The sequence below is a fragment of the Saccopteryx leptura genome, chromosome 3 (genome assembly GCF_036850995.1).
Source record: "Saccopteryx leptura isolate mSacLep1 chromosome 3, mSacLep1_pri_phased_curated, whole genome shotgun sequence".
Lineage (NCBI taxonomy): Eukaryota > Metazoa > Chordata > Mammalia > Chiroptera > Emballonuridae > Saccopteryx > Saccopteryx leptura.
In genome coordinates this window covers 88,173,317-88,191,462 of record NC_089505.1, presented here as the reverse complement: position 1 = coordinate 88,191,462, position 18,146 = coordinate 88,173,317, and the positions used below count along the sequence as shown (strand labels likewise).

Sequence of the window (18,146 nt, the reverse complement as noted above, 5' to 3'; positions counted from 1 at the left end):
CCTGAGGAGCGCCTATAATTAGTTCACTCTTTCACCAAAGTGTTGAACGAGCTGGGCAGGTTGGGCTGCTGCAGAAACATGCACGTTTTTATTCTGTTCAACAGAAGACACGTTCTTCTAGAACAGGCTTGGAAGGTGTGCAACGGGCTGGCAAGGCCCACCGATGGGGCAGGGTGGAGCTGGGCCCGCACACGCGAGGACCTGCTATCACCGTCGCCGGGGCGTGCCACTGCCGGGCCCCACTCTGCGCCAGAGCTGAGGAGAAAAAGTCGCCTTGGCAGGTAAATGAATGAAGGAGTGACCGTCAAATACCATCTGCTATTTTAAAACGCGTTATTTGTGGCTCAAGTGCACATGTGCCCTCCTGTTGCTATTTGGACCGGGAGCGGGAGGCCGTCTTTCATTCCAGTTCCAGCCCTTGGCCAGTATGGCAGAGGAGGCGACACGGGAACTATTTCGGTCAAGAAGCGGTAGCTGCTGCTTAGGAAGTCTTCTGAATTGTTCAGGAAGCTCAGGAAGACAGGGAGAATGAAGTCACTTCATTCCTCCCCAGAATAAAACGGGGCCGCCGGAGCATGTGAGGCGGCGCCTGCCCAGCGAGCCGTTTAAGATGCCCAAGCACAGAGGGAAGGGTGAGGGCCGACGGAGATAAGCACACGCTGTGCCACTCGGATTTTCCAAAGCAACGGCTAAATTTAGTCTCAGAAAAGATGGCCACACTCCACTTCTCAAAAACTCCCCAACGCTGTGTACCGAGACACTAGACATGGACATGAGCCGTTCTTTTTAAGACTTCCTTCGTCTGCAGCGACTTCGGATTGGTATTTCTCCTCCTGGGTCTGTGTTCTGCACGGTTCATGAATGCAGGGTCTTAGACACGGCGGGAAAAAGCAGTCAGCATGCTGCTCAAACCACCGACAGCGATCAGGAGCCCGGACGCTATGTGGGCAGCACAGCAAATCGACCATTAACCCTCATTTGGATACTCTGAGCTATCCAAAGTGCACAAGGGCAAACACTGCAGGCCTCTTCTGCAAGGACACGGGGCTTGATACTGAGGGAGCTCAACAATACCAGAGCACGACGCTTGGCGTAGACGGGCACCCTAAATTCTGCAGGAGCCGACGGCACATCAGTCAAGCAGCAAACCCAAGTGGAGGAAACAGGAGTGAAACCGGGCAGCGAGCATGAGAGCACAGGGCGGTGGGCACGTTGACACGGACCCCACACTCACCTTCACACGGGCCACAAAAGAGCAGGACTTTTCACGAAAAAATGAAAAGCACCCCATTGGAGGACACTGCCGCCCTGGTTTCAGGGCACAGGGAAAAGAAGGAACATTATGAGCACCAACTGAAACATTGTAAAGCCCTAACAGTGAGACAGAGGAAGGCTCAGGGGCGTGGGCTACCCCGAGACCAATGAGGTCATTAAAGAAATATCCTAACAAGACCTGGAGAGGAACAGCGATCTCACCTGGACACGAACATGGGACAGTGGAAGGCCACTGAAATGCATCACGAAACATGGAAAAGGAAGAAAGAAAGACCCTGACCATGAAGAAGGCATGTTAATTACCCAGTAACGGGTGGGTCCGTGGTGCTCAGCTGTGACCAAAACACCCCCCAAACAAAACAAAAACCACATACTTAACATCCTTGGGGAAGAACCATGTAGAATCAGGGTCAGACAGACTCGTTCTGCAAAGTCTACTGAGCGCCCACGGCTCAGCGCGTGTGTTATGGCTCTGGGATGGGACCATGACCAAGGCAGCTCAGGGTGTGGGAGCCCCCAGCCATCCAACACCCAAACGAGATAGGAGCCTTTGTTTCCAGAACCTCAGCCTAACACAAAGAGAAAGTGACACCCTTACAGCTCTACGAGGCTAGCGACTGTGTTCGTTCTGTCCCTGGCTACACTCCCGAGACCCAGCACGATGCCTGGCACATAGGAGGCCCTCAGTCAACACCTCCTGGATAAGTGATCTCACTGTATCTGTTCAAAACAGGGAGAGTGAATTTCAAGGACGGCAGGGGAAAGGCCCGGCACGGAACAAAACCTGTTTCCGGTGGTCGTGTCTAGGACGGGCTTCACCCCGGCCAAGCTGTGAAGAGCAGAGCCTTCACTCCTCGCATGGCCACCTCTACCAGAGCCTCACAGGTGCACCGGGCACCGGGCATCTGGAATTGAACAAAACGTGTCATCAAGGCTGGTCTATACCTCCTCCATTTGATAGCTTTCTCCTTAAAAGTGTTCTATGTCAAGGTCAGGGCGGAGCCAATGGGAAACTCAAGATAAAAGAAAACCCTGCTGGTAAGAACTGTTATGTGGGACCTGCAGAAAAGATGTTAAAAATAGAGATGGGGGGGCACTGGCTGCCCCTAGCTAATACTCCTAAATCATACTAGCAGTCCTTTGCCCTGAGTTCCTGGTCCCAACATCTGACCGAAGACCATGTGCTCAGGATTCACGTCCCTCTCCAGTGGTTTGCAACTCACGCTTCACCTGTCACTCAGGGCCCGCCCGCCGCTGGCACACTCTGCTCTTGAGCTCACTGCTCCCGAGCTCAGGGTCCGTGTACCCTCTGCGCAGACCTTCGCAGAGGTCTGGGGAACTCAAACTTGTGAGAGAGTTAAAGCCCAAGATGTTTCAAAATATGTTGTTTTAAACACTGGATTCCACAAAGAGAGGCTTTTTCCAGAATGCAAATGTTTATGAACTACAAGAGTATTTGTTCACAATGCTGGAAGATTTTGTAAAACTCTGGAATACAATATAGGTGAGGCTCTTTCCAACTTAATAGGCTGAAATGCATACATTTAAAAAGAAATAGCTGTATATACCGTATTTTTCGCTCCATAAGACGCACTTTTCCCCAAAAAAATGTGGAGGGGAAAATGCCCATGCATCTTATGGAGCGTAAAATACAGTATTTTATTAAAATATTTTAACACACCATTTGGTTCAGAATATTTTTTTCTTATTTTTCTCCTTAAAACCCTAGGTGTGTCTTATGGTCAGGTGCATCTTATAGAGTGAAAAATACGGTAATGCCAGTCCCATTATAAAGTAGATCTTGACAGAGAAAAAAATTTAAGAATACTGTTTTCTAATTTATTATAGGCCTTTTTGAGAAGTGCTAGAAAATAAACTTTAAAAAAAATCCAAGTTATGCTACTTTAAACATTTTGTTCAGGAATAAAATATTTCTCCAAAGGAGCGACGAGAGTTTTGGAATCCATTTAGCTCTGTTTTGGTGGTGTCATGATGCCTGTGTGGGGACCATTCTGTGTCCTGGCTCCACATGCCACCCGAGAACTCATCAAGGGCCGCTGTCCGGTGCCTGCATGCTGCCCACGACCACGTTGGGCTGGGAGGCGGTAACTGGCATGCTACCTCTCCCTCCGGCCCTGTACCCCTAGACCAGTCTAGCCCTCTACCCCTAAACGAGAGCAATCCGCACATTCTGGCAAATTCCGAACCAGTGAGGGGCTGAATGGATGTCTCATTGAGGCCAGTCTTCGAACATCCCTTGGATACGGGGGCAAAGCTAAACACTTAACTGTGTTTTTCACTGAATGGGGATTTCCTACAATGTGGGGCTAAGGTGTCTTGCTATCCTCATGGACATCCCCAGATTGGGCTTCTTTAATTTTCCCATGTGGGGTGTGGTTGATCTAAAGATCGGGGAGCAGTTAAGCAATGGAATTAAAGAACCATAACCAACTCAAAGGGCAGCGGGCGTGAACCCGGGAGCCGTGAACCCCGGGAGCTGTCCACCGCAAGTCCCTCCCACATCCCACGGGCTCCATTTCTCTCCTCTTCCTCATCTTTCCCGATGCCCCTTCCTGCCCTTGTTCATCCTCCCTGGACCTCGCTATCCCCTACCTGCCTTCACGTGACTGGGAAGAACCCTGGATCCGGGGTACCTCTGTTTGAGGGGACTGATAAAAAATACTTTTGGTTAACAACATGAGGTAAGGGCAAGATTCGTGAGAAGCGTCAAACAAAGCTCAGATGGAGCTGTTAAGCAGAAAACGCACACCAAGTCCCCCCAAATGGTTGGCCGTGAGTCCCAGATTTGGCTGAACTCCGCAAACAAAGCAGAAAGGGAGGGAATCTGTTTCAAGATCACTGTCCCTTGCTCTGGACAGCATGGCTCTTCCTGGTACTGAGATCGGGAAGAAATTCCTCGCACAGATCCTGATAGGGAAGAGACTGTGGCATCCATGTCCTTGCAGTAAAGGCAATAGTGGCTCTCTCAAATGACCGCGAGTGATTGTTCAGTACTAAAGAACACCTTAGCACCAGTTCACGAAAGTAATTTAACAAGTCTGGCAGGGTCCAACGTCACAGGTCTTTGACCACTGGTGTAAGTCAAGGGTTACACTGGAGGCTTCAGAGGCATCAACACTGTTAGTTACTGCTTGCTCTTTATTGAACATAGTTCACAATCCTGACTTTTAAATCTAAAACTTGGTGAGTTGAGTGTTTTATGTTTCCTGAAGGAAAAGCTTTCTGTCGTTAGTGGGTTTTTAATAGGCAAGTGTGAAGTCTGTTATTTCCTCTGTTTTGTAACCTTAAGTGTGTATTATATATTTCTATATTACATGGATTATGTATTCTATATAATGTTTTATGGTATATAGGGGATAGGTACTGTATTTTTTGCTCTTCATAAGATGCACGTTTTTCCCCAAAAGTGGAGGGGAAAATGTCCGTGCGTCTTATGCAGCGAATGTTCTTTTTTTTTTTTTTTTTTTTTTTAGCTGCTGCGGGTTCCCAGACAACTAAGAGTATTTGAACATTAACATCTATTCTCATTTGTTAGTAACAGTGCTAATGGCTGTTAATACTGCTGTTGAATTTACATTGTTGAAATATTATTGTGGTATATTTTATTAAATATTTTAACACACCATTTGGTTCAGAATATTTTTTTTTTCTTATTTTCCTCCTTAAAACCTTAGGTGTGTCTTATGGTCAGGTGCCTCTTATGGAATGAAAACTATGGTACCTATACACTTTAATTATTTTTCTCCTGCAGATACAGAGAATCTATTAGGGATTCAGAAAGATCTTTGTTTTCAGGCTCGCCTGGGTTCCTACCTACCGTCTGTGGCACCGCTGATCTGGGAACAACTGACTTAGGATATCATCAGTTTTAGGCTGAGCACTTCCTCCTTCTTGCATTAGATGAAACATTTTTCATACACACACACAAAAATGCCAGGGGCATTGATTCTGGCTCGAGTGAAATGAATGGTTTCTTTTAGTAGAAGAGACAAATGGATATTTAAACAGAATTGCTGATTAATCCAAACCACGGTGTGGAATATTAAGGACTTGAACCATAGGTTTTGAAAAAAACAGTCCTACGATTTGCTAGTCGGCACCCACTGCAGGGCTCACAGAGAGGGGACAGTCCCGGGGTCTCCTCCTGTGCAGGGGACCGCAGGATAAAATGATGGAGTGCATCTCACTATGAGCCTCTGCCGTTTCAGTGTGAACGGTGCTTCCTTCAGGGACGGGACCTCCGGGGGTGAAGGTGGAACACTGCCGGCTCCCTCGCAGTACGCCTGCCCAGCGGGCACCCTCTGTCCTTCCCTGGCCAGGGGGCCTCTGTCCTCCTTCGGGAGCTGCTCCAGCCCTGTGCCCGCTTCAGGCGGCGCTGACCTCAACTCTTGGCTCGGGGCCAGGCCTTGCTAATGCGAGCATGGCCTCCTCTCACTCAAGTGACTGGACCTGGGAGTCCGGCCGGGCAAAGAAGAACAAAACATTTCCCGGAACTACCAGGAAAGAAGTGCTGTGTGCCAGGACATATTGACAAAAGACGGCAAAATCTAAGCCTGGAGCTTTGAGGGGGCCATCTTGCTACCACTTTGGCGACCCCTGACTGAGAATAACAGCAAGCTAGAGGAGGGGTGAGCCCAGAGGGGCAATGAGAGCTTCCTAACGATATCCCTTAAGCATCTGGAACCAGCGGTACCCGAAGACAACCCCAAAACTAGACATCACAAGGGTCAATAAGTTCCCTTTTTCACATGGGTCCGTTTGAGTTAGAGCTCTGCTAAAAGGAGAGGGAGTTCTAAGGAAAAATCTATTAATTAAAATGTGAACCCTTTTGCTAAATAAATATTAGGAGTGTTCTACTTCCACATACAAACAAACAAAAAAATATTCAATGTCAGTAAATATGCCTTAAAAATAGGAAACAAATATCATTATTGGACTTTCTCTATAAAACATGGGCTAAATTACGGCAGAAGTAAGCAGTCATGTTTACCTGAAACATTTTTGCTGGCCCAGAAAAATCAGAAAAACAGGAAAAGGTAAACTGAGCTCCAGCCTAGCTGAGGACCGTCTGTTGTTGAGTTATCTACGTACAGAAGTACTTAACTCCTTTGGGCCTTAGGTTACTCCAAATTGACTATCATAACAACAAATACGTCTGGTCTCGCGGGACTCACTGCAGGACAATGAGATTTAAAGAGAACGTGGGAGTTACCTGGTCCAGGGGCTCTGACTGTGACCCATAGAGAGAAGCACAGCCCCGTACACACACACACACACACACTCTCTCTCTCTCTCTCTCTCTCTCTCTCACACACACACACACACACACACACACACACACATTGGGGACAACTTCCCCTTACTAGGTGCAACGCACTTTGATTTTAAAACCCTGCTGATGTTGACCACTAAACTGACTTCCTGAACCACCACTGACAGCAGGAAACAGGGACGGAGCTGAGACTGGGAGATATAAGACGATGTACCTGAGACTCCTCGTTGGGTGAGCGGTCGAGCCAAAACAGAAACCCAGCCCTCACCTGGCTAATTATTAAAATCAAAGCAGACAAGCTGTTATTTAGACACATTCCCAGATAGCAAGCCTCTGGCCAGTCTTAAGGTCTCCGGAAAGATGAGGTCTCAGGTGTCAGACCTGGCTATCCACTTTACCCTGTGCAGGCCATGCCTTCCGGGGGCCATCTCTAGACCACTTCCGTGAACACTCACGTCCACCAGGGAGCTTGAGCTGACCTGAGTGGGAGAGCCGCAGAGTTGGTGCCTAAACTACCAACAGACGAGGCTGAACTGAATGCATGAAACAGGATCAGGCGGGTTTGGTGCAGGCCTGACGAAATGCACTGCCTGCTCCTCACTGTATCCACACCACGCATATAATCTTTCTTTGACTGACGGTACTGATGAAACTGCACCTCCAGCTTTCCCCAGGCTCAGGCTGGAGGGGAGGGTCCAGCGGAGGTGCGGCCCTGCCTGCAGAGAAACCACAGGTCTAACCTGGGGGGCGGTGAAGGGCAAGGCTTTGTTAATGCCGTAAGATTCAAGTTGGGCTCAAGGACTAGGCGGCAGAATTTAGCATGGAGTGTGGGGCGGGGCTCAACACCAGCCAGACTGCAATGGAAGGTTTGTGCTGGGTAGTTGCCGGGGGACAGCGCAAGGCTGGCTGAGAGAGTAGGGTCAGGTTTGGAGGGTGGCCAAAGTCAGGTAGAAGACCACAAGTAAAAAAAAAAAAAAAAAAAAGAGACTAACTGGCTAATTTTGGGTGGTTGCTACATGTTCATTTAATATATTTGGAGAAACTGATTTCCATTGTCTGCTCTTTCCACATCACAAAAATGTTACATAAATTTACCATCAGCCCTTTAATTCCTATAAACTTTTACCCTGGTTAAATTCCTTCCAGAGTTCACCTTCCTCAAGTTAATGTTTAATTTTTAATTATAATTTGTTTAACAACTGACATACAGTAGGTGCTTAATGTGTGTTGATGACTTACCTCTCTGTTTGTCATATGACTAATGTTATGATCTACATCCATCGCGTATAAGACAATATAAAATTAAGCCAATTATCAGTACCATGACATACTTTTGAAGCTAAAATTTCAGTTGGTACATGAGAAGAACTTTACTAAAATGAAGCATCAAGCAAGATTATACTGGCATTGTCTACACATACACCCCCTTCCCAATGAAAAAATAAAAGCCCCTTGTATTTACAAAGTATGGTCCAGTGGATGTAATGAGCTAGGGCGTTATGTTGCTTAAGGGGTGGAGAGCAATTACTTCCTGGTGGTAAAGGCTGCTTGGCCATCAAACCCGATGGTCTGCCTGCTGTGTGCAAATGCAAATCTAGGTGCATCAGAAAAGAGCAAAGAAAACTTGGTCCTATGATGTCAGGGCCATCCATTGGGGAAAGGGATAAGCCCATCAACTGAGAACCTTCATGGCCATGATGAGGTGATGACCCGTCTGTGTTACTCTGCCAGCCCCCTAAGCACTTTCTAAATGCCAAATGTGACTCATGTTAACACCTAGTGTTTAAGGTGATTCAATGCGTCTCCTCTAGGGCTTCTCCCGTCATCACTTAACAATTAATCGCTGCTGTCAGAAAATACATGAAAGATAAGAAAATTCACTGTCTGAGAGGCGTCAGAGAGACAAAATTAACCCCGCTGTCACTTCTTCCACAATTGCAAGAAGCCTGGGGCGCAGGGTACAGCCAGGCGCTGGAAGGTAAGATTTCATGGAATGGACGTTGTTTACAAACTTCACTGTCCACCATTTCCTCTTCCTGGACACTCACTTCCCTTGTGCTTGATCTTTCCTTTCTTCTCTTTCTACCTTTCTTCATTGTGCAATATATCTCTTTGTCAGCTCCTTTAAACCACTTTTTGAAAACACGTTGAGGTGTGCACTCATCAACCTAGGTCACGTGTGGATGCCGAAAGCTTTCCGGCAAAGGACTATAGAAGTGAAATAAGCTCTCAAACATCGAGCTGTGACAGGAGGCCACGGTGGACGTTTAACACCGAAGACCTGGCACCATTCAGGGAGCCTCCTTTTGACAAGATCAATGGAATACAGACATTAAATCACTTTAAGTCAGAGAAAGCAAAGCCCTTTAAATGTGAGAAGACATTGCAGGCACACCATGAACAGCTGGGGCCAGGGCTGGGGAAGGGACAATAAAGAACTTCCAGAAACCACTGTGCGGGCTATGGAACTGTGCCACGCTGAACAAAATGACCTTTTCTCTTTTCCTTTTTTTTTTGACTGTTCTGTGTAATTCCTAAACTTGTGTCTTCAATCAACACATGAACAATTCTTCCTCAGACACGATTCTGCAACTTCAGAAGTTCAGGACAGCCGTGATCAAAGCAGAGCAGAAAAATTCCAACCATTCCCAAAGGAAACGCAACATCCCCCAAAATGTGCATTTCCCCTGCGTGTGTTGCACACAAGAAGAGGGACCCCCCCCCTCCTCAACTGAGCAGTGGACTCTCTCACTCACCAGTGAGCGCTTCACACCTTTCCCTGGGGGAAACTTTCAGTGTCAACCAACTCTGTTAACTTCACCGTCTATGTCGCAGGAAGTAAACAGTTCCCAGTTCCACCTGTTATCTGTGTTCCAGTCGACAGGCACGTACTGCAGCGGTGACAGCTGCCGTCAGAGACGGACAGGCCCAGCAAACAGAGCCCTGAATACTGGACTAGAGAAAATGACAGCGTGTCTGTGTGTCTTCCTCACAAAAACAGGACTCTTTAAAATACTTAAATACTTAAATAATAAAATATTGTGGCTGACTCCGATTAAATCCTGTGTTTCTGCTTAGGTTATCTGAAATATTATTAATCGGGGTGACCAAACTGAGGTCCCTTAGGAACTTGCAGCAGCCCTCTGCTTGCTCCCATTACTAATCTAAATTTATTTGGTAAACGCGTGTCCTGTAAGTAAACCCAGGGTTTACTCCCTAAGTCACTCCTCCCTATGTCAAACGTAAAGAGAAACATGAGCTTATTTGCTATCATCTTATTCTGGTCTTAACATAGTATCTTCCTATAAGCACAAGCCATGCAGAGTGCTACTGCTTTAATGTGTTTCTCTTTATTATACAGCCCAGCCATTTACCACATAGGACAAAATTTTTTGGCAGCACAAATGTAATGTTTTGGGTTCTGGCCTCTCTGGTGAAAAAAAAATATAATGCATTCATTCAATCAACTACACGAGGCATTTCTGTAACCATCCAAGAACTCTCTCATGTTTACTGCATTTACTCTGCTAATATGACTTCAGGCCAATAGAAATCTTCCAAGCATAGCAGACAAAATAGAGAGTTTAAAATTATCAGCATTTCCTGGTGAAGCAACTGCTTAAGAAAATAATTTGCAAGAGTATTCTAGTTTCAGAAATTTATTTAGCTGCCCAATTTGTAGAGAAATTTGCTGTGATGCCCGTTAGAGATCTAGGGAGATTTGAAATGGTCTCCAACACTGAAGCTGCCCTAACGTTGCACAATACCTAGGAAACCAAATCACGAGATCCTATAAAAGCAAGAAGATAACAGCTTCTATTCCAGCCCACCAGAGCTTGGCTGGTGGGAGCATAGGTCAAGGCGCTTCTCCCGCCCAGGTGTGCAGGTGAGCAAACCTCTCAGGAAGTTCTTCCAAACCTTCAGTCTCTGAATTTAACCAACTTTCCCCGCTGAGCTCTACGCACGGATTAATAAAACGTTCATTCACTCCATTGGCCTGCTAAGAAATGCAGCCTCCAACCGCCTTCTCCTGCAGAAGCGCCCCGGCTGAGCGCCTCTCTTTCCGCGGAGGGGACACTATCCCAGCCTCTCTCCCCGCGCCCCGCCAAGGGGTCACCGGTCCCGGCCCTTCTCGCCTCTCTCAGCACCCCAAGGGAGCACCTGTTCCAGCCCTTCTCCCCACGCCGCGACGAGGGGCACCTGTCTCCACCTCTCTCCCCGTGCCCTGCGGAAGGGGCACCTGTTCCCGTCTCTCTCCCCGCCGAGGGGACACCTGTCCCTACCCTCATCCCCGCCCTCCCGCCCGGCAGCGGGAGAGAGCTCTGGATCCGAAAAGCCCGCCGCGTCGCGCCTCACAGACAAAAACCAGCCAGCGGCCCCACCGCCCCCAGCGGCCGCCGTGACGCGGCCACTCCCCGCAGGCGCGCCCGCCACCGTCACTCACCACAACACTCCCACTGCCCTGCGCACACACGCCTGTTCTCACACCCACTCCCGCCCTCGTAGAAACACGCGCGCGCTCAGCCTAGCTCCCTAAATCCGCGTGACCTCACACCCACTCCACGCACTTCTCTCGCAGACACGCGCGCACTATCAACAAACGCCGGCCTCCAAGCCCCCGCGCCACAAAATCCATTCAGTCCCTCGCTCTCCACCAACAAGCGCGCTCCCGCTGCTCCGCGAACACGCGTGCCCGCACACCCGCTCCTCAAACACGCGCGCCATCCGCACGCGCCCCGCACACTCATCCCATCGCCCCTCCCTCACAAGCGCCCTGTCAACACACGCCGGTCCCCACGCGCACTCACGCGTCAAAACACTCTCTTCCCCCGAGTAAACACGCGCGCCCCTCACCTTCTGGACCCCCTCTTCCCCAGACGCGCGTGCCCTCGCACCCACCTCTCACACCCGCTTCCCCAGCGTAAACACGCGCGCCCCCGCGCCCCCCGCCGCGAGCACGCGTGCTCCCCACGCCCTGGTCGCGGCGCGCGCGCCCCCTGCCCCGCCCCCGCTCGCCCCGCGCGCCCCCGCCGGCCGCCGCCCTCGACCGCACGCGCGGGGCCGACTCTCCCCTCGGCCTCACGCACACTCACTCGGACTTGGGGAGCAGAGCCACCACTCAGTCGCGCTGGCGCCGAGCCGCCTGGATCTTCCTCCTCTTCCCGCGCGGCCCCGCCCGGCCCGGTCCCGACAACCCAGCCCGGCCCGACCCGCTCAGCTCCACACACCGCAGCTGGAACGATTCGGGCTCCGGGTACCGCTGTCTCCCCGCCACGGCCCCGGGTGCGCCACTCGGGCCAATGGCGGGGCGCGGCGGTGAGCTCACCGGCCTCGGCCCCGCCCGCGGGCCAATCCGAAGGCGCGACGTCACCCGGAGCCGGGCAGAGGCAGGTGTGGGGCACGGAGCCGCTCGGCGCGGGGACTGCGCCGGAACTGCGCCCAAGCCGCGCGGCGCCGCGCTGGACGGCGGCGGGCCCGGCCCGGACGGTGCGGGCGTAGCGCGGTCCTGCGGCCCTTGGCGCCCGTAGGCGAGGTCCGGGCGGGCTACGACCCCTCGCGACGGCGTGGCCTCGATCCCCGCCCGGATTCTGCGAGGCCCACCAGGGGGGCGGCCGCGGTCCGCTCGAAGGCAGGGACGGTTCCTAGCTCGACGGCAGCACCTGGGCCCACGGCCCCATAAGGCCTCCTCCGGGGCCCGTGGACGCGGCGAGGGCGCACGGCTTCGTGTGCCCAGCCCGCGGAGCCGTCCCAGGGCCGGCCCGCGGACTCCTGGCTCCGTGGCGCCGTCGGGTCCGCGTGAGAGATTCGCGCCCCGAGGCTCCTGCGTACCCGGGCTCGGGCTCCCTGCACGGCCTTGGCGCACCCTGCGGCGATAGCGTCTGCAATGCAGCCGCGGGAGGAGCCGGCACTGCGCTGCGCTGAGCCGAGCCGCGAGCGGGGGAGCAAGGAAGGCTAGGCGGGAAGGAGGGGTGCAGGGCTCGGGAGGCGGCCAACGGCGGAGAAGCCGGGAGGCGCCCAGGAGGACGCGAGAGCACACTGGGTGGGTCCCAGGTCCTGAGTGCGAAGGGGCCCCAGGCGTCGGACAGGGCGCGGCCGAGGATGTCTGGCAGTGACGGAGAAGAGCGGCTCCCCTGGGAGTTCAGGAGCATTTAAGGCTCTGGTTCCCGAGCTCATTAGCTGGAGTTCCAGGGCCTCCGCCCTCTCCTTGGGTCTAACCCTGGTGTCCAAAAGTTCTGGCTTCGGGTTTCTCACTTGAATACTTATGCATAATAGCTTCTCGCCTTCCATCTCCTGCCTCCTACCCCAAGTCCAAGTCGCACCTCTCCATTAAGACTCACCATCTCCCAACAGCCTTCCAGGCATCCCAGGGGACGACCCCCCCTTCTTTTTTCTGGGTTCTGCTCTTATTCATTTGCTCCACCACCTACCCCTGCCGGCCATGCATACAGAGTGCTTGACCCATGCGGACTTGTGATGAGGCCATCTTTTTTTTTCCTTTGTATTGTCAGTTATCTTTAAAATTGTCTCTGCCATCTAGATTAGTAACAGTTTCAAAATATGGAGGTGTGGTCTCTTTTTTTTTTTTGACCCTACCCAAACACACACGAAAACAACCAGTGCATTTTGCACAGCCCTTAAAATCTGTGCAACCAAAAATGAATCATTAGAGGCCAAGCCAAGGACATCCCAGGCAAGGCTGGGTTCGGTCTTGTTCACACCGCGGTGCCAGGTCTCACTATTGGGGGCTGACCACGGATTCTAAAGCTTGGAAAAATCCCTTACTGGCGGGGCCTGGTGAAGTCAGAACACCCCAACACACTCAATCCTGCTCCAGTAAGTCCTCATCTTCCTGCCCCCGTGTGCCTCTAACCCACTCTCAAGGCAAAGCACCCCTGCACTTCCCGACTCTGCTTACCTTGCACCCCTCCCCCCTTTCTCAGCTGGGCGCACTCCTTTCCATTCAGTAAAGTCTGGCTCCAGTGCCCCCGCCCCACCCCACACTCCTGGCTCCTCCTGACGCTCTCAGCAGAACTGCCCTGGGAGCATTGTTAAAAAGGCATCCATATTAAGCGCACAGCAAGGAGGTTCTATTTGTTCCGAGGCCGGGAGGCCGGCAATGGAGGTCAGGGTTGTAGTCAAATGTCAAGGACTCTGGACACAAGCTGCCTAGATTCAAAGTTAGAATTCTCCCACTTGCTAGCCCTGCTGCACTCCAAGTGCCTTTCTGTCCGTGGGTGAGAGTTGAAGGAGTCCATAGGTAGGTGCAAGGTGCCTGGCGCCTGAGGACACTCAATACAAGTGGGTTCTTGTTGCTATTAGCAGTCAGGGCATCTTGGGGGTGGTGGGAGGGAGTAGTGACTAGAAAGGAGGGAGGGAGGCTTCAGGTTTCTGATCATGTTGTGGTTTTGAGCTGGGTACTGGCTTTAGTGTGTGAGAACTCAGTTTGTGATCTGACTTTCACATACTTATATGTGTGCTCTTCCATATGTCTATTGTGTGGGTATGTTAATAAAAGGTGTTTTTTTAAAAAGTTAGTTGTTACTCGGGAATAGGAACGAAGTCTTAACTTATCCTGGCACCTCGCACAATGCCGGCATGCTGGGAATATGTGACTGATAGTCTGTAGAATGACTCTGAGTGAGTGGCTTGTGAGCAACAGAGACCAGCCCGGGAGGCGGGGTGCTGAGGGGCACTGCACCGGGGCACTCGGGATGATGGGATCTGGTTCCGGCACCTGGACCCCAGCCAAAGATTGGGAGCCCCTCCAGACATCTGCGTCTTTCAGCTGGGGAGGTTTCTGTTCTTGGGTTTGATGACAAAGGCAGGGGTTTAACTCTAGGTTCAGGCCTGGGCATCTCAGCTGCCTGAGAAGGAGTTCGGGGGAACCCATGACCCTTCACCTTCCCACCAGTGGCCCCATGTCCGCGGAGCATATGGGAAAGGTCGAATCCTGGATGCTTCAGCCCAATGGCTGTGCCCTGGGGACAGAGTTGGACTCAGCGGCCTGGAGCTCTCTTTTCAGGCGGCCTGAGGTGGCGTTTCTGCAGGGGGAAAGCCCCCTGACTGTGGTCTGGGTGGGGCCTTTCCCCACCTGGAAGATCGGACACCCTGATTCCCATGGCACCTCTATCTCAGATGGAGGCCACAGAGCACATGCCCTCCTTGGGCCCACGCATAAAAAGTCAGATGGAGCTGGGTGGGGCGAGCTGGGTGCTTCTGAAGCCAGCTCAGAGCTCTGACTGCAGGCTGAAACCAAGTACCCAAAGGCTGTCTTTCCTGGTGGGTGTTCTTGTTCCTTTCTTCAGGTTAGGAAATGACAGGGTAGGGCAGGTGTGTGCTTCAAGTGGGTGATTACACTAGATTTTATGGGGCTTTGAGGATACCTGGGTCATTTTTTAAAACAGAAAAAGAAAACTTTGCTGGTGATGGGTCCACTTGGCGGCACCCAGGACCAAATGCAAGTTGCGCCCCTTAAAGCAGATACGGTGAGTCCTCATCCCAGCCCTAACCTCCACTGAGGGTCTGACGAGCCCCAGGGGTGGTGGTTCCTGCAGGTGAGGGAGAAGGAAGCCACCATAAGCTGGGTGCCTGTCACCCGCTTGCTGTCACACTAGACACTCACATACACAGCTGCTATTTTTCCTGCCGGTTGGATATTACATAGAGGGGAAAAAAACAAAGGATTTAAGACATTAGATAACTTGGCCAAAGAAAACACAGATGGTAAGCAGCAGATCCAGGTTTCAAGTTTCAAGCCTGTGCTCACTCCGCCCTACAACGATGGTTCTCCAAGTACCTAGAAGCTCTTGGACCATTTCGCACCATTTGTTTAAGTGAGCAGCCTGGGAATTTCCGAGAACCAGTGAGCCACCCACCACATTCTTTTTCCCCAGCCCCAGCAACTGGGGAAGCTTGTTTCTGTGCAGAGGGGACTCTACCAGGCCGGGTCCCCAGGGACTGTGACGAGTGGAGCCCTCCCTTCCAACTGGCCTTGGACTTGCAGCATGAGTGAGAGGTAAACCACCAAGATCGGGCTGCGCCATCACCACTCCTAAGAAATCAAATATGGCTGCGTATATGTCAACTTCCAACAACAACAACAAAAAAATCCAATGAGACTCTTCGCTAATGAAGGAACAATTTAAAGATAAGTCCAAGATGCATGGTCAGTGCATCTTGAAGGCACTGAGAAATTAAAAAACGTTTTAAACACTACAGATAAGGGTGACAAAGCAATTGGGGAGAAAGAAGAGGCTTTTTAACCAATAGTGCCAGGGTAACTGGCTATCCCCAAGCAAAAGAATGAAGACAGACACCCTACCTCACACCATATATAATAATTAGCTCTAAACAGATCGAAAATATAAATGGAAGAGCCAATAACTGAAAGAAAGAAAGAAAAGAAAAACCTCTTAGAAAACATAGAGCTAACTCTTCCCATCCTTGCATTGGACAATTGTTTCTAAGATATGAGATCAAAAGCACAAGCATCCAAGAAGAAAACAGATAAATTGGACTTCTTTAAAACTGAAAACTTCTGCGCCGCAAAGGACACCACTTAAAAAGTGAAAAATAGGGACTCACTGAACAGGAGAACAGAAGTGCAAATCACACATCTAAAAGGGACTCGTTCATATCTAGACTATTAAAAGAATTTTTACAGCTCAAAAATAAAAAGGCAAATAGACCAATTAAAAAAAAAGGAACAAAGGATCTATATAGACACTTCCCCGAGGAAGATATGCAAATATCAATAAGCATATGAAAACACACTCAGCATCATTAGTCGGTGGGGAAAGGCAAATCAAAACCATCACAGAATGCCACTTGATGCCCACGAGGATGGCTGCAATAAGGAGCGGTAATAACAAGTGCTGGCGAGGCTATAGAGAGAGAGGGAAGCCTCCCGTCCTGCTGGCAGGAACGGGAAATGGTGCAGCTGCTTTGGGAAGCAGTCTGGCAGTTTCTCCAAAGGCTGATCCTAGAGTGACCATCAGCCCCCACAATTCCACTCCTAAGTATATACCTGGGAGAACTGAAAACGTATGTCCACGCACACGGACATTTACTTGGAATGAACGGAGAGACGCTACCACGTGGATGGACCTAGACGACATTATGATGCTGAGTGGAAGAAGCCAGGCACAAAAGATGACAGAAAGTATGATTCCACTTATATGAAATGGCGTGTCCAGCACAGACAAATTTATAGAGATTGGAAGTAGATGAGGGGTAGCCTTGGGCTGGGGAGGGGAGACACCGGGGGAGGGAGAGAATGGGGCATGACTGTTAATAGGTATGGGGTTTCTTTCTTTAGTGGGGGCGAAACTGTTCTAAAGCTAGATTGTGGTGATGGCTGCACAACCCTGTGAAGATACTAAAACACTTTGAATTGTACACTTTAAATAGGTGAATTGTGTGGTGTGTTCATTATTTCTCAATGTAGTAAATTCGGTGTATCTATCTCAACACACACAGTAAGAGAAAAAGACTGCCATATAAAAAAAGAGTCAACGGATTGACTTTAGAAAAGACAACTGGACAAGAAGAAAAAGAGGGTCAAGGGCAGGGGGGCCGGGAGACCCCTGTTCACCCAGCCCCTGTGTCCCGTCCTATGGGGGACGTAATGGCAGATGGAGACCCTGGATGGACAAGATGGACACAGTGGAGGCACTAAGTCATGTGACAGTGACCCCCAGGGCAGAAGGAGGTCAGAAGTGGGGTCGTTTCTAATTGTGTTTCTGAAAGGATAGGGAAAAGCCAGGGTCGTCCACCAAATTCCGAATTGCCCTGATGGCCTCCTCAGCAGCTGAGGTCCTGGACTTGGGGTTCCCCGTGGAGAACTCCCTGATGCGTCGTTGGTGTTCTCGGTCACAGTGGCCAGTGGATTCAGGGGTGAAGCTAGCTCTGCAGAGAGCCTCAGACACCTCCAGCCGAGTGGCCAACGTCCTTGTCTCAGCCTGAGCCTTCCATCTGCGGGCGGGGGGCAGGGTCTAGCCTCTCGGTCGGCAGCCTGGGCTCTACCACTAACACCCTGCGTGGCCAGCTCCTTTCTCTTCCTGTGCCTCAGTTTCCTCCTCTGAAAATGGGTCTGAGGCTGTGTTGAAGTGGTCCCGGTGCATGTCCAGCATGGCCTGGCTCAGCAAGTGTCCGGGGCTGCGGCTGTAGGGGCTCTGGATTTGAAATGACCAGTCCAGTGAATGCGGCTGCATGTGTGAGCCCAGGCAACCTGCGGCATCAGGAGAACTAGTGCACACTGGCTGCTGCGACCCCCCAAGCCCTGGGGTGGTCTGTTAGGTAGGGGACGGTGGTGTGGGGTCCACGGGAAGAAAAAGCATTTGCTCCCAGGGCACAGTGGGCTACCATGACTGGTATTGCCTGGGGGAGGCTGTCAGCTCTAATCTGCAGGGAGGAAGGGAGGCATGAGCCCCCAGCCGAGGAATAGGGGGTCACTCTCAGGGACATAATGCAGAAGGGGAGTGCAAGGAAGGTGGGTGAAGACACCTTCAGCTCATTCTCCCTAATGGCTCACATAGGCCCAGCCAGTCCCTCCCCGCCGCCTGGACGGAACGCAGGC

General features: G+C 51.1%; 1 protein-coding gene across 6 annotated transcripts in view; it reads right to left on the bottom strand.

The window, feature by feature from the left end:
• The window catches only part of LOC136399599 (calmodulin-binding transcription activator 1-like), a 729,052-nt gene that overhangs the window by 40,348 nt on the left and 670,558 nt on the right, over positions 1 to 18,146 (bottom strand). The window contains exon 1 of one of the 6 annotated variants that reach the window (XM_066374929.1): positions 11,662 to 11,806. The exons of the other annotated variants lie outside the window; for them this stretch is intronic. The gene's annotated coding sequence lies outside the window, so the exon portion shown is untranslated. Of the gene's footprint in view, positions 1 to 11,661; positions 11,807 to 18,146 lie in introns of those variants that run through there. 6 annotated transcript variants of the gene reach the window in all.